This window comes from Euprymna scolopes, chromosome 6 (genome assembly GCF_053919585.1).
Source record: "Euprymna scolopes isolate OS-2025 chromosome 6, ASM5391958v1, whole genome shotgun sequence".
NCBI lineage: Eukaryota > Metazoa > Mollusca > Cephalopoda > Sepiida > Sepiolidae > Euprymna > Euprymna scolopes.
Window position 1 is genome coordinate 155,869,665 of NC_136487.1, and position 14,961 is coordinate 155,884,625.

At 33.9% G+C, this 14,961-nt stretch overlaps 1 protein-coding gene and 1 long non-coding RNA gene across 14 annotated transcripts in view; one reads left to right on the plus strand and one right to left on the minus strand.

Annotated features, from left to right (window-relative positions):
- The window catches only part of LOC145278071 (uncharacterized), a 176,933-nt gene that overhangs the window by 117,061 nt on the left and 44,911 nt on the right, over positions 1–14,961 (minus strand). The gene's annotated exons all lie outside the window — the stretch shown is intronic.
- The window catches only part of LOC145278069 (uncharacterized), a 373,119-nt gene that overhangs the window by 115 nt on the left and 358,043 nt on the right, over positions 1–14,961 (plus strand). For 8 of the 12 annotated variants that reach the window (XR_013868326.1, XR_013868317.1, XR_013868318.1 and 5 more), the window contains exon 1: positions 1–601. This exon is cut by the window's left edge. The gene's annotated coding sequence lies outside the window, so the exon portion shown is untranslated. Of the gene's footprint in view, positions 602–1,232; positions 2,192–4,929; positions 5,694–14,961 lie in introns of those variants that run through there. The other 4 variants (XR_013868319.1, XR_013868324.1, XR_013868322.1 and 1 more) reach the window with 3 other exon arrangements.

Below are 14,961 nucleotides of genomic sequence, written 5' to 3' on the forward strand. Positions count from 1 at the left end.
GCTCGACATTTTAATTGAACTTTAGATTGTAATATCAAAAATACTTATGGCAAGTACGCTGCTACACACAAACACAAATAATCATTATTAATTGTAATGATTTCCCTTGGGAATGAAACACAAACAGTTTGTGTAACTTACTTGCACATTTTTACAATATATATATATATATATATATATATATATATATATATATATATATATATATATATATATATATATATAGATAGATAGATAGATAGATAGATAGATATGTCTGCGTGAAAACATATTTGAATATTATTAAAATGATGTCATCATATTGTGAATTTTTTTTAATAGAGTAGATGTATAGCTTTTGCAAAAAAAAAAAAATGCTAATGAGAAAAAGAGAACCAAGTACGGACACATCATATTGTGAATGGAAACTTGCGAGCTTTTCTTCATCAATGACCGACCATTTTTAAGAAGACTGGTTAAAAAAGTTGGAAGTGTATTTTTTGTCTAGACATTTTTTTTATCTTTTATTTATTTTTTTTTTATTTATTATTATTATTTTTTTTTTTTCGTCTACTGAATCTACGGATGCTGGCAAGTTTTACATATTCTCAACAAAAATAAGGTATGTACATAACTCTTTTTTTTTTTTTTGTCATGTCTTTTATGGTGGACCATTTTTTTAAATTTCCATTGCTTTTGTCGTATATATCATAAACCTCTCATTTTTCAATTTTCATTGTTAAGGAGTTTCTTATTTTCTCTGTACTCTTTGTGTTAGTCTCAATTTCGATTCTGTTGTCTTGTTATTGTCTCAAGTGTTATTTTAATATGTTTTACGTTTTTCCATCAAAATAATAACCGATATAATGGGGCAGCAATTTTATCATCACTACCGAGTACATTTCTAACAATCTCTTGTTTTTACTGTAAAGTTTAGGAAATGACGTTTCAATTTATTCACTAAACTTTTAAGCCATGCATTATGCACCTTATATATATATATATATATATATATATATATATATATATATATATATATATATATACTAATAATCGAATGCATTTCATTTTAACACTCTTCGTTCACAATGCATTTTTTACAAAAAGGCAAAAAAAATTAACATTTGCTTTTCTAATTAGTTTCTTTTATTATATTATCGGCGGCATTTGGCAGACTTAACGAATCTTGCCCCCCCCCCGGCCCACCCCCTCTGTATTTTTTTTTTTTCGTTTATTTTCCATTTTTTTTTTTTTTTTCAGTGGATTATTATCGAATAGAAACTAGTCTACCAGATTATCAGACATGTTGTACAAAGTAAATATTTAAACTACTAAATTCGCGAAATTTGGCCTAAAAACATCGAGTGATTATTTTGCTAGAACGTTGCGTCGTTGGGTTAGAAATTAAGTAACCCTTACAAATATTTAAATATTGACTTTTTCATTTTATTTTATTTATTTATTTTTTTGATAATCTGCTATACTAGTGTCCATTCGATAGTAAATCCGCTGAAAATTTTTTAAAAAACGGTAAAAAATAGAGGAGGAGGGGCGACATTCTTCAGGTCTGCCATATTATCTTTGATAACAGATTTTAAAAAAAAATCATTATCTGCTTAAAAGTACATTTTCACCTCTAACGATGGTACTGTTATTCAATGTTACTGAGTGCTACTATCAACGATAATTATGCCTATCATGTTATATATTACACGTGTTACAGCGATTTCTAATACATTTCATTATTTGAAGCAATAACCATCCATCGTAGTTCTTTCGACAATTACTTATATTGTGTGTGTATCGTTCTGTGTGTACGCGCGCGTGCGTGTGTAGCCTGAATTTTACCTACTATCGTTCCATTACACGGATGCTGTAGTATACCATGACATTCTACCATTTACCCCCTCTAAAGCACACTATAGTTGTTGGATTAAACAAACCGCTCCCGCCCAGTACTCGACCGCCGCCGTATAAATTAACCCATAAATAACGAACCGGCATCACGACTGACACCTTCGCTGTTTTGACCAATCAAAAGATGCCTCTTAACGGTACAATTCAACCATCAACCTACTGGAAGGTGGCTCACACTCTTTTCTTTTAGAGAAAAGTTTCGTTAGCTTCTTGGCCACGCCTTGTTTGACACTATTCCGACCAGAGAATGTGAGGAGAATTTGATCGCGAGAGAGAAAGAAAGAACGGTAGACAAGTGAGTTTTATTGTCGTCGTGAAGCCCCCTTCATCTGTTAGCCCTATCACCCCATCCATTCTTGCTTCATTTATGTTTTCTTAACGTCGTCTTTCGAATCCACCGTTGCTATTCGTGCTCGTCGTGCGTAGCCAAAAACAGAACTTGACGAGGTCATCATCATCATCACCCAGCTGCAAATATTGCGTTATTTTTTTTTTTTTTACTTCCCCCTTCTCTCCTGATTATACCTACTTCTGCACTCAACCTTTTCTTTAATTTCAGTTTATTTATTTATTTATTTTTTTGCCTACTCTTTTTTGTATTGCCCATCGTGTGTTTAAGCTATAAAACACTGTCACACTTATTAGCATTACTATTGTACAGTATTCGAACCTCCCTATTAAATATATAAACTCCATTTGCATAACTATTGCTTGCATCGCTGTCGTTTTAATATATATATATATATATATATATATATATATATATATATATATATATATATATCTATATATATATATATCGTTGTTGTCTATGTTTCTTGTACTTATACGTTGTCTTAAAATGACCTTTTGTTCCGATTGTGTCAACACCAGTAGCTTTTGGTTCCAGGTTCCCGATCAGCAGTCAAAAGGAAGCGATCATTGTCATTCTATAGAACTGATGAACAGCGCAATAATCGACTTAATGGAAGAATTAATAGCTTAGTTTTCTAAATGTGTGCGTGTCTTTACGTTTCTCACAATCTTTCTATTAGCGTCTATAATGATTTCGTTTCACGTCTGCCCCCCCCCCCGTTTTGTGCTCATTTCTTTCTTTTTTTAGGTGCTCAGCAAGAAAACAATTAAAATGTACAGCATATACTACCGAGAAGAATTCTACACGAGAAGTGAAAGTTTTTTTGTTTTTTTCGTTCTGATTTCATTGAATTGAAGCTTTCGTTTTTTATGCAGTATCCTTTAAAAAAAAAACCACTATGGGCGATAAAGGTATCATTTCAGCTAGACATTTTCAATCACCAAAACAATCCCTCCTCAGGAGCTCCTGTAGCCCCCCCCCCTCGTAGCACCTTCATTTTCATCATTGTTTGTTCTTGTCACCAATAAGCACGTAGAATACTCATTTGAGCAGATACTCTCGTTTAATCGATTGATCAATATTTTGATGGCATAGAAAAGTTTCGGCGCACGCACGTATAAAAGCGGCAACCTTTTAATATATATGTATCGTCTTTTTCAATTTTTTGTCAGCGAATTATTATCGAATGGACACTAGTCTACCAGATTACCAAAAAAAAAAAAAATGTTCTGAATATTTGTAGGGGGTGCTCCTGTTCCGATTCTAATCGATCGATTCTAATAAACCGATCACCAATTTTAGAACCACTCGCCAAATTTCCAATAATCATTCCCGGAGACAATTAAAATGCAAGAAAAAAACAAAATACCTTCTGGATTTGTTTATACATTACACGTTGGAACAGAAAAGTGATAAAATATATAAATGCCACATTAACATTTATTGTCTTATTTTTAAGTTATCAAAACTGCGAATATTTAGGTGTCAATTCTCGGCCATTGTTCTTGTTCTCGCTCAACGCTACTTTTTTTTTTTTTTTTTCTCGAAGCGAATGAACGCTTTAACGTGAGTAAAACCACTAAACTTCTTCAGCTAGGTAGAAGAGTAGCTTATCTTGCCTTTGATAACATTTGTCATGTGTTTTTTAACCACTTTTTCGTACCAATGTGTATTGTAAAACAAGCCCGAGCCTCTTCGCTTTGGGCTAGAAACAAAGTATATTTAAACATCTGCTTTGATACTTCGCTTCATCTTTTTCTGTCCTCGGCCAGTGAAGATGAAAGCTTTCTTAAAACTGAGCTCTTATTTTTGTCCCAACCCAGAGTGCCCTTTTTTATTTTGAGGAGTTGGATAGCCATATATGAAAAAACGATCCTGTGTCCGTCTATCCTCGTGTGGAGGCAAATAAATACGAACTAATGCCGAAGAGCAGTCCATCCCATCATTGCTGTAAAAAGACCGTATACTAACTAAATTATCCCCTGACATTAATGAAGATTCTGTTTGCTTTATAGAATACAACAAAGATAAGGCGGCTTAAAAAGAAAAAAAAATTGTCGGGCGTCATGGCGCCCTAATTCGCATGGATGTAACAGCAGCACTAGCAGTAGCATTCAATAGGAAATCTATTATGATTTGTAGATTATATTAACGATTTTGTCGTTTTAATCTTTGCTTTTATGGTTTCATCTCCGAACCTACGCACGCACACATTAACATACCATGTTCTCGGTTCTCGGATATTGCTATAGCTAACATTCCGCAGAATATTAACAATTACTACATGCAATCTAATCGAGAAATAGAAGCTATTTGGATATGTTTTACAATCCACAGCGATGCGTTAAAGTGGTCAAAAGAATCAAATATATAACAAATATTACAAAAGGCAAGATAAGTTACTCTTCTACCTAGCTGGATACGTTTTTAGTTGGTTTAGGTTTACTTAATATGAAATGTTTAATCAGCTCGAAACACAAGTAGTGTTGAGTGGTGTACACGAGCACCAGAAAAAATACATTGAGGCCATTTTTCCTTGTGCTCGCGTGCCGCTCTACATCACTTGTTTTTCGAGCCGAATAAACATTTCATATTAAAACAACTAAAAACTTATCCAGCTAGGTAGAAGAGAAGCAAATCTTGCCTTTGGTAATACCCCCCCCCCCATTTTTTTTTTTTTTTTTTTTTTTTTTTTTTTCGATTCTTTTGAATTGATGTGAATTGTAAAACATACCCAGATATTTGCACGGCGAGCCGACGTTGCTTGGAGATCTGATTAATAAAATAGTTTTAAAAAAACTGTGTGTGGGTGACCTCTTTATTGTCAAACTTTTTGTTTTTCTCGCACACTGAAAAGAGTGTCCAATATAACAGAAAGTTAACTGCTTCAGTGCTTGTTTCAGTGTTTTTTGAAACAACTAGTAAAAACGTATTTCTATTTTAACTCTCCATGAACTAACATGGGAGCCCCAAGTGATAAATGAATATAACAGTATTTGGGAGGGGGGGGGTCTTAACTAGGTCGTCGGTCACACTGAATCCGGTGATGTAAGGCTTCTAAGTTTGTCTTATGCAGTTTGTTTTAACAGGACACACAGACACAGAATTACGACCTTCGTTTATAACATGAGACAACTTGAAAATCGCTAAGCTGTATTGGTTATGTGTACGTAAGTATTAAAAACTATAAAAGTATGTATTTGCAAAGGAAAATGCTGGGGGGGGGGTGCTCTGGCGACAGCCAAGCGGCAAATATTATGGCAGAAATGACGGAACGGGGGAGAAAGCCAGACGAGCATCATGGCAACAGTAATGACGACGGCGACCACGACGATCGACTTTAAATATTATCTGCTGAATGTGGGGAGAAGTTACGTATTTTTGTAATTCTCACGAGTTGACATGTGCCCGGCGGGTTATTTGATGTATCTTCTCCGCGTTAGTAAGTAAAAAGAAACCAAGTAATTTTCACATTTTTAAAACCCTATTTGCGTAGGACATATGTACTGCTGAGTGTTAAAAAAAAAAAAAAAAAAAAAAAAAGCGTTGAGTCACTTTTTGTTCGTATTAGAAATCAGACATACAAAAAAAAACAGAAAAGTGTCTGTCATATTTTAAGTATTTTCTTTTTCAGTTAAATTTTAAGCAACTACCATATTAATATTTATGCTATATTATACGTTTAGGTTCATAGTTTCTCAACCAGGCGTAAATTTACCCCGTGGAGGTATAAAAATTTTATTTTATTTTATTTATTTATTTTTTTTTAACTATAGTCGAGGTGGGGTGCGGGGTAAATAATGGAAGTACCTTATAATTTTAAAAATAATTTATTTTCATAGTGTGTCATATCTAAGAAACGTAATACAAATCACTGCATTTTCTTTTTTTATGATACGAATGTGTACTACGTACCAGTTTTAGACAAAACTTAATGTCGTAAACAATAAAAAGATTCTTTTTGACCTTCTCGTCTTTTCTATCACTTTGTGGTGGCTATGAATGCTTTTGTATGGAAGAAAGGTTCAGAATGCCTAGTTTAGTTACTTGAAACTTTTTTTTAAGGAGAGGTAACTTTTTCCACATTAACAATCACCTTTAAAATGACGACCTTTTGAAGGTTTTCGGGAATGCTGAAAACGAATATCGCATTTAAATTTTCCGCAAACAGTTTTCCGGGTATTAAACAATGTAATTCCTTATAGTATCAGTAGCGTTTGTTGTTAATTCAAACATTCTTATTTATATATAAGTGAGAATGTGTGAGGACACTTCTCAACCTATATACTCAACGGATTTTTATCTGTAGATTTGAAATTTGTTATAGGATATTAAGACATGTGGAAAACTTTCATCCGTTTTTATCCAGAAAAAACTGGCTGGTGAGGGGTAAAAATTGTACGTGGGGAGGGGGGTCGGTGGATTTTTATCTGTTTGCTGTTTCACAAATGCGCATGCGTGAATGGTTCATGACAGATTCGTTAAAATAAATAGATTTGAAAACCCTTTTTAAAGATCGTGGCAAACTGGCCTAATACTTGACTTATTGTCTTTAGATTATGGTTTCAGTCTCAGATCGAGTATTTTTAGTTACAAGCAATGAATAATTTTTTTTTTTGGAGGGGGGATTATACTCGCATGCACCTGTCTCGGTTTCTTTCCGTTTTTTTCATTTAAAGGAATTTAAGGTTATGCTTAATACCTACGAATTTTGCATTAATTAAAATATATGGCGGACCTAGACAAGAATCCCCCCCCTATAATTTTATAGTATGCTTTTGCTTTGGTGTGTAGTAATACTACACTGTAGTAGTTTTCGAGGTTGGGGGTGTTTATTCCGAAAGCTGTTCTTAACATGGGGAGGTTGAGGGCGTTTATACCACGCTGGGTTAGGTAGTACAAAAATATCAACTGCAGAATACCGGTTAAAATTATGGTGGGGGGGGGGGATTTTCGTTCAGGTCCGCCTATAATATTTATGCGTATTTTACACCCAGGCAACGCCGGGCGGCCTGCTAGTTTAAAGTCGACATACAAATAGTTGTAATAAAGTGGAAAATTATTAACAAAATACAGTACAGTATTTGATACACACATGTATATTATCAAATATTATAAATAACACCGTAAGGCGGGGGGAAATAGCGTAACCAGGAACCAGAAAACGGCGTATTCCTCATCGTAACTTGAAGAAAAAAAAGTATCCTAGGGCCACCGTATCACGGGGTTCTAATGTACTGCATTCAATCAGTTCAAACTCGTTCTCCTGAACATTCAGTAATCCAGAGGGAATTCAGTTGCTCTCATTTGATCTTTTACCGAATGCATACCCAATTATATAGAAACTATATTTCGTTTCCTTATTTTTCTTTAGTATATACACAATTACAATCTTTCCCAGCTGCACATTATTTGCTCTATTATATACACAATCATAGAAATATACTAGCAGAGAGACCCGACGTTGCCCAGGATTGAATAATGATCAACGAATGTTTCACGCTCCCATATTTTTTGTCATCCAAATCTATGAAATCGCCCCTCACTTTTTTTTTAATCAAATCAATTGATTGCCTGCTCTAGTCGGGGACCCATTGCAGTGCACCATGAGAAAGCTTCACATGCCTCATCGCATTGACTTAGTTCACAATATATTGTAGTCTATATTGCATTGTAGAGAACCTACTGTTGATTTTATAAAATTATTTTTATATATAATGGTTTGCATTAAAGTTTAAAATGGAAAAGTCAAGTATCATAGTTCAATTGTTCTCTAAGCAGAAACATTTATTTCGAATACGCCCCTGTCATATCAAAAGAACATATGTGATGCCTTTCTGCTTGTGCGGTAATAAAACTTCTTAAATGCACTTGTGATGTTAGGCTGTATAAAGCGTTAATTTTAGTCAAAATCGCTTGTTTCTTTCATCGGATTTTTTTTTAATTACCGATAATATCGAAGACATTTCGATATAACTATTTAAAAATACTGCCAGTCACATAAAGTACATTTGTGTGAAATTTAAAACGCTCCAACCGTTGTAAAGTTTAAGCGTAAAATGCAAGTTGTGTTGAGCGCTTTAGTTGAAATAAAAACAAGCCTAGCACCATGGTGTTATTGCTTTTGATATTCCAGAGAACTGGTCAACACCTTAAACAAACAAAAAAAAAAAAATGGAAATACTGGCACAAATCCACTGACTAAATATCATCGTGACATTTATTGTTTTTTTTTTTTTTTTCTTAAGGTTTTGACCAATTCACGGGATCTTAAAGGAAATAGCATGGTGCCATGTTTGTTTTCCTTTCAACTAAAGCGCTCAGCGCAACTTGCGTCTTACACTTAAAACATACTTTTAAATCGGTTAAAACGCCAAACTCTTATCCAGGTAGGTAGAAGAGTAACTTATTTGGCCTTTGTTAACATTTCTTTGTTATATTTGTTTCTTTACCAATTTTTTGTATCCCTGTCTATTGTAAAACAAACCCCAAAAAAATAAATGATGCAAACAATAGATTACAAAACATTTAATAAATTAGTTTGATTTGAATATTCTTCAAACGAATTTTTTTTTTTTTTTAAATCAAGATTCATATTCTTTCTTGAATCCATTGATTGAACAATGGCGTGATAAATATAATACTTGAATCTTTTTATTCGATTTCAAATCAATTTCGAATGACTAATATTACCCCATTTCCTGCCATCTTTTTGCCATTTTTATGGATATAAAAGTTCGAAAGCTATTTACGCATTTAAAATGTCAGTTTGAAAATTATTTCTGGTCAGAATGAAAGTTTATTGGTTACAGTCAAGTATTATAGGTGTTCTTACTTTATTTTTGCTCTAAAAACGAAGTTACACCATGTCACTTTCAGAACACTTTATTGGAGTTCATTCACACATGATCGAGCTCAATATTAAGTGTATATGTATGTATATATATATATATATATATATATATATATTCCAAATTTGAAGATGTTGACCACACCGTCTTATAGTTTATTTTTTTAATTATGTTAAAATGTTCAATTCTTGACGGTACCTGTTTCGTAGCGCAGAATAATGTAATTTCTGTCAGTTTTTAAATTTATTCCGCCTTTAATTCGCCGGAAGAAAAGGAAGTCCTCAACTTGAAAAGAAAATCAAGGAAAATAAGCATGATTACACAATCCGAAAATCGGAAGAGAACTTGCTATTGTTTTCTTTGTTTCGCCATCTTTGGCTATATATATATATATATATATATATATATATATATATATATATATATATATATATATATAATCTACGTGCCGGTTAAGATTTTCATCGGACAGTATAAGGTGGATGCTTAAACAAAAAAAAGGAAAATTTTGCATATTAAAGTCTTCACCTTCTTGGGATCAACTTTCGCAAAACGAGTTAAGTTTTCAAAAGTATATCTCGTATTTTCTAGATATGTAGTTTAAGGGTAATTGCGTAATCACTTGATGTATTTTCAACAATTCTTGATGCTATACCGGATTTTCAGCAGTTAATATTGTCTACTTTGAAGTATAGTTTTTTTTTTTTTTTTTTTTTTTTTACATGGAGGTCACCACTTAACAAGGGATAAGGGTTATTGCGTGTACTAGCATGGGTTCCCAGCGTTGCCCGGGTGTTTGGAGGTGTATATTGAGCAAAAAAAAAAAAATAAAATAAAATAAAAATGTTCAAATTTTTTTAAACTTTGACCCCTATTATGACCCCCTTAACATTTATTGTTTTGGGCTCAAATCAAGTTATTAAGTTAGATCAATGTCAAAAGAACATATATCTAAAATTTCAAGTGTTTAGACCCAAAATTGTCGGAGGAGTTTGGTAGAGTTCTCAAAAGTCATATCGTTGAACTTTGATCCCTTAACAGACAAATTTCTGGCCGAAAACCGATCACATAGATTTTCCCAAATCTCAGTACCCTGTATATCAAATTTCGAGTCTGTAGACTAAAAATTGACAGTTATTGCGTAGGGAAATGTACACAGACAGATACAGACACGTTCACTTTTATAGATATATGGATAGATTTATCAAATGCACCGTGCAATTCGAAATCTGAGTTTTAAACAGTCTTCAGTTTTATTCGCTACAATTTTAGTCTGTTCGATTCTATCATAAAGCGTTCTCAGACTCCTGAAGTATATTTTACTATAGAAAAGGGTATTCGGTATATATCAATACTGTAGTATCTTTAACATACGTACGTCACGGTTTCCAGATTATACAGTATGCGAGCGGAAGATCCTATTTATTTAAAAAAAAAAAAAAAAAAAAGACAGAAAGTGATAACATACGACCAACATCAAATTAGTATAGAGATACGTTAATTTAATGTTCGTTGTGTGTTATCACCTTCCAGCATCCTTTTTAATAAATAGGATCTCCCGATCACCGAAGACGCAGTGTAATAAAAAAAATAAAATGTCACTTTTGGGCGTACGTGAAACTAAAATATACCCACTTGGTTCTCTGGCTAGGATCCAAGGGTAGTATCTGTTCTGTCTAAAGATGGTATAATATAGTCTGGTTTCCGTTCGTGCTGGGCGTTCATACAATGGAAATATGTCACTCTTATAAGAATATTGGAGATGAACCGTAACAACCAGATATATTCTGACACTACATTAACAAGATTACTTAGATAAATACTTTTACAGTTTTAATAAAAGAGCTACGATAATATCGCGAGGTCTCCATTCACGCTGAACATCCACCGAATTCTCAGCAGCAATATATTACATTGTGGAATTTCCACAGGTCCCGCTAGTTAATAATTAATATAGAGTACAGTTTAGCATTTAAAATTGTTGAACAATAAATAAAATATCTTCATAGAAAGAGTTATTATTATTATTATTATTGTTGTTATTATTATTATTATTATCATCATATCTTCCTGCTTTTTTATTGGTTCTGGGTCTATATTCCACGTATGTTTTATTTAATATTTAGTAGGTACGTGCAATTTAATGGTGAAAACTGAGAGAACCCATGGTTATGAAACCCATGGTTATGAAACCCATGGTTATGAAAGCCGGCTTACAATTTTTTTTTTTTTTTTTTTTTTTTTTTTATATATATAAGTTTCAAATTATTTTTTGTCTGAAAAATTAAAACCCAAAATTAATCTCTAAAAGGAAAAAAAAATTTTTTTTTTTTTACACAAAAATAAAGTTATAATGAAAAATGGTTTTACGGCGGCTTCGAAAAATCTGAAATTCACCAAATTTGAAAAGTAAATTAATTCTAAAAGTCTCTTGAAAGATAAATATTAGTTTTCTAGAACTATTTCAAAGATAAATTGTAAAGTCTTTGGATACTGAATTAAAAGAAAAAAAAGAAAAAAAAACATTTTGTTTTTATAAAAAAAATGCTTAATTATCCCCGCCCCAAGTATTACTTAGCCAGCAAAAACAAAAAAAAACAAAAAACAAAAAAAACTTGCCCTTGCTCCAGAAAGAAATGGACATCTTATAAAAATTACCTTTAACTCTAAATGCAATGTGAGAAATTAGAATTACTATGTTGATGTGATTTTCAGTTTTTGACACTTTTGGAGGGAGGGATGGGCATCCTAAACCGAGCAGATGTCCTGTTGCTATGCAATATCTGCGGAACCTCATCGATTACCTCTTTTTCCTCGAACTGTTAGACTTGGGAATTACCTCCATGTTTCCTGCTTCCCTAGCTGTACTAACCTGCAGAAGCACTAGTACCCCTTCGACGTAAATACCCTCGACTAATCCGACGAGCAGCAAAATCCCACCCAACACTGTAGAAATTCCCAAATATCCACTCGAACAGCTTCTTCCCTTAAGACTCTGGAATTCTCTCCCAGATCCCTGCTTCCCTTGCTTTATTGACATGCAGAAGTTAAAATGTAATGTGAACAAACATCTCGCTGCCCAACTCCCTACATAGCATCCCTGCAAATCTGATCCTAAATAACCACTTACGACTTTGTGGTACTGTAACTTGTTTGGGGTGAAAAACAGTAAAACGGTTTAAATGTAATGTGAACAGACATCTAGCTGCTCACCCCCCCCACAGTCCTCTGTTGTACACAATCTGAAATAGTAGCCCCTTACGTTCCAACTGGCAATATACCTTGCTTGGAGGTGAAAAAATCTCTACATGTTTTTGTTTGTTTTTTATTTACTCGTCAAACTTTATTCTATTAAAAATATACCTCCACTTGCCACTGGTATTTAACAATGTCGACTTAGGAGAGATGAGGTTAAAGACTGCGAAACTCTTGCCACAAAAATTCCATGCGCAAGCACCTTTACAGTAGGCATCCATATTCTGCCAAGACTGAAGGAAGCAACTATATATATATATATATATATATATATATATATATATATATATATTCCTTAATCCATAGATTTTCAATGAATAGCTCATCTCATCGGAAGAAATGTCATTAGCAAAATTATCTGCTTGGGATTGTCTTCTAAATATTGATTTCTTTGGACTTTAAGTTTACGGTATTATACAATCTGTAATCCTATGGCATCTCAGTATTTCATATATATATATATATATATATATATATATATATATATATATATAAGCCTGAAGAGTCCTAGAGTGGATGAAACGCGGAATATTCAGTGTAGCTTAATCGCCATATATATTTTATGACTTACTAACTAGCTCTACCTACGTATTGAGCACTTTTGAAGTAAATACTTAAAGTTTACGCATAAATTTATACTTTCGTATATTAATTTATGTGAGTAAATGAAGTAGTTATATATATATATATATATATATATATATATATATATATAACCATGATTAAGCTTTTGTTATCTATCACAGATCCTCATTGATTCCCGGAAAACACCGGCTTGTCTCGATGAAGATAGATTATATATTCATCAAATTTCATTTCATTCAATGTCGCTTTAGTTACACCCGCTTCAACCCAGTCAATGTTGCGTACACGCATTAATCCTACCTTCCAAATTGAATAACATCAAACGTTAATAAGCATGAAAGTAACTGGCCGCAAAAGGACATACTGTTTCTCGTTTAATCCCAGGTAACGCCGAGTATTCCTGCTAGTTATATAATATAGCCAAAGTTACCAGTGATGAGCAGAAAACTTTATCAGAGCAGGTGCTCCAGTGGAAAAAAAAAAAAAACTCAAAAATATTGTCTCGGTGGGTGGGTCACAGGCTTATAATACATTCCTCTGAAAAGGGCACTTGTAAAGGAGTAAAAAGGGCAGGTGCTTCTTGGGCACCCCTAACACTCTCTCCCTCTGCGCGTCCCTGAAAGTTGCCCACAACCACAACTGCTATGTTCGTTTTAAAATGATTGCCCTTCCTTCTGCCCTCCTTCCTTTTTTTTTTTTTTTTTTTTCCAGTTTTCTTATCTTTATTTTTGATGCAGATGTGGCATCCTACCGGATGTTAGACGTTCATTTGCTATTTCAGTAACTACAATCCAGAGATGAATTTACCGGTGAGCGTTTTAACATGCCTTAGTTTAGTTTTATAACTCTTGCATGGGCTTGTTTTATTTATTTATTTATTTTTTGAGAAGTGACTAGAATTCGATTATAAAAGTTATGGTAATAATTGAATCTGATTTGTTGGTAAAAATCATTTAACTTCATAAAACCGTTACCATATCGCACGAATCCGAAGATTCTATTGTTGACACTTTTCTGACTAGAAAAAAAGTCAGAATTCTTTCTAGAAAGACCTCGGGTGATAACATAAGGGACCACGTGAAGGTTGCCAACATCCTTAGTGAAAGTGGTTTTTGTAGAACGAACTGGATTCGAATTTGGAATTACCCAATTATAAATGCAAATATTTGATGAAACGCACATTTCTGAATAAATAATATAAAATCACTCTTATATACCGCCATAGTTCTGTATTCGGTTTATTTTTCGATAGTGAAAGGGGGGGGAATAAACGTATACATATATAGAATTTAACATCCATTTATTGCTCTTTTATGGGGGGGGCGGGGGTGATTAATCGAAACAGTATTTTTTAAGAAAACTTCCTAAAGCAAGTATGAATGCTTCCAGTAGAGACGAGCTACGGCCTTATTTGACGTAGGCCGACTTGTAAATAAAATCAGGGTTGTCTACGACCAGCTAGCGCCCCCCCCCTCACCTCCCCCGCCTTCTTGCCCATACACTCTCTGTAAAGCAAGAAGCAAACCCCACGCTGATCGCAGACTGAGGCTAGACGCGACTTGGGTAGACGACATGCCAAACCACCAGTCATCGGCCAGACGAGAAAGAGAGAGGGTAGATTAGACAGACGGGCTTGCGAACAGGCACAGACTAGCAAACAGACTAGACTGGCTGGCTGGATGCCTGACTTTTACGCTCACACAGACACATTTTGTACGCAGACAGTCTCGCGCGTTTCGCCGGCGCAGACTGCCTGCTTGTGTCTGGCCTCGGCTGCCAAATACGCACGTACGCACCATCAAGGGCACTTACATACTCTTGCGAACAGGCGCCGAGATCAAATTATTACATTATTCCACAGTTTGTGTCCCAGTTCTTTTTAACAATTAATTACGTAATAAATTCGAAATTAGCACCAAGGGAAAAAGCACCAAACACCAAACGATATTAGCCACTGAAAAAAACAAAATTAAAAAAAAAAAAAAAATCTCCAAAGAAAAGTTGGTTGATAAGTAGATA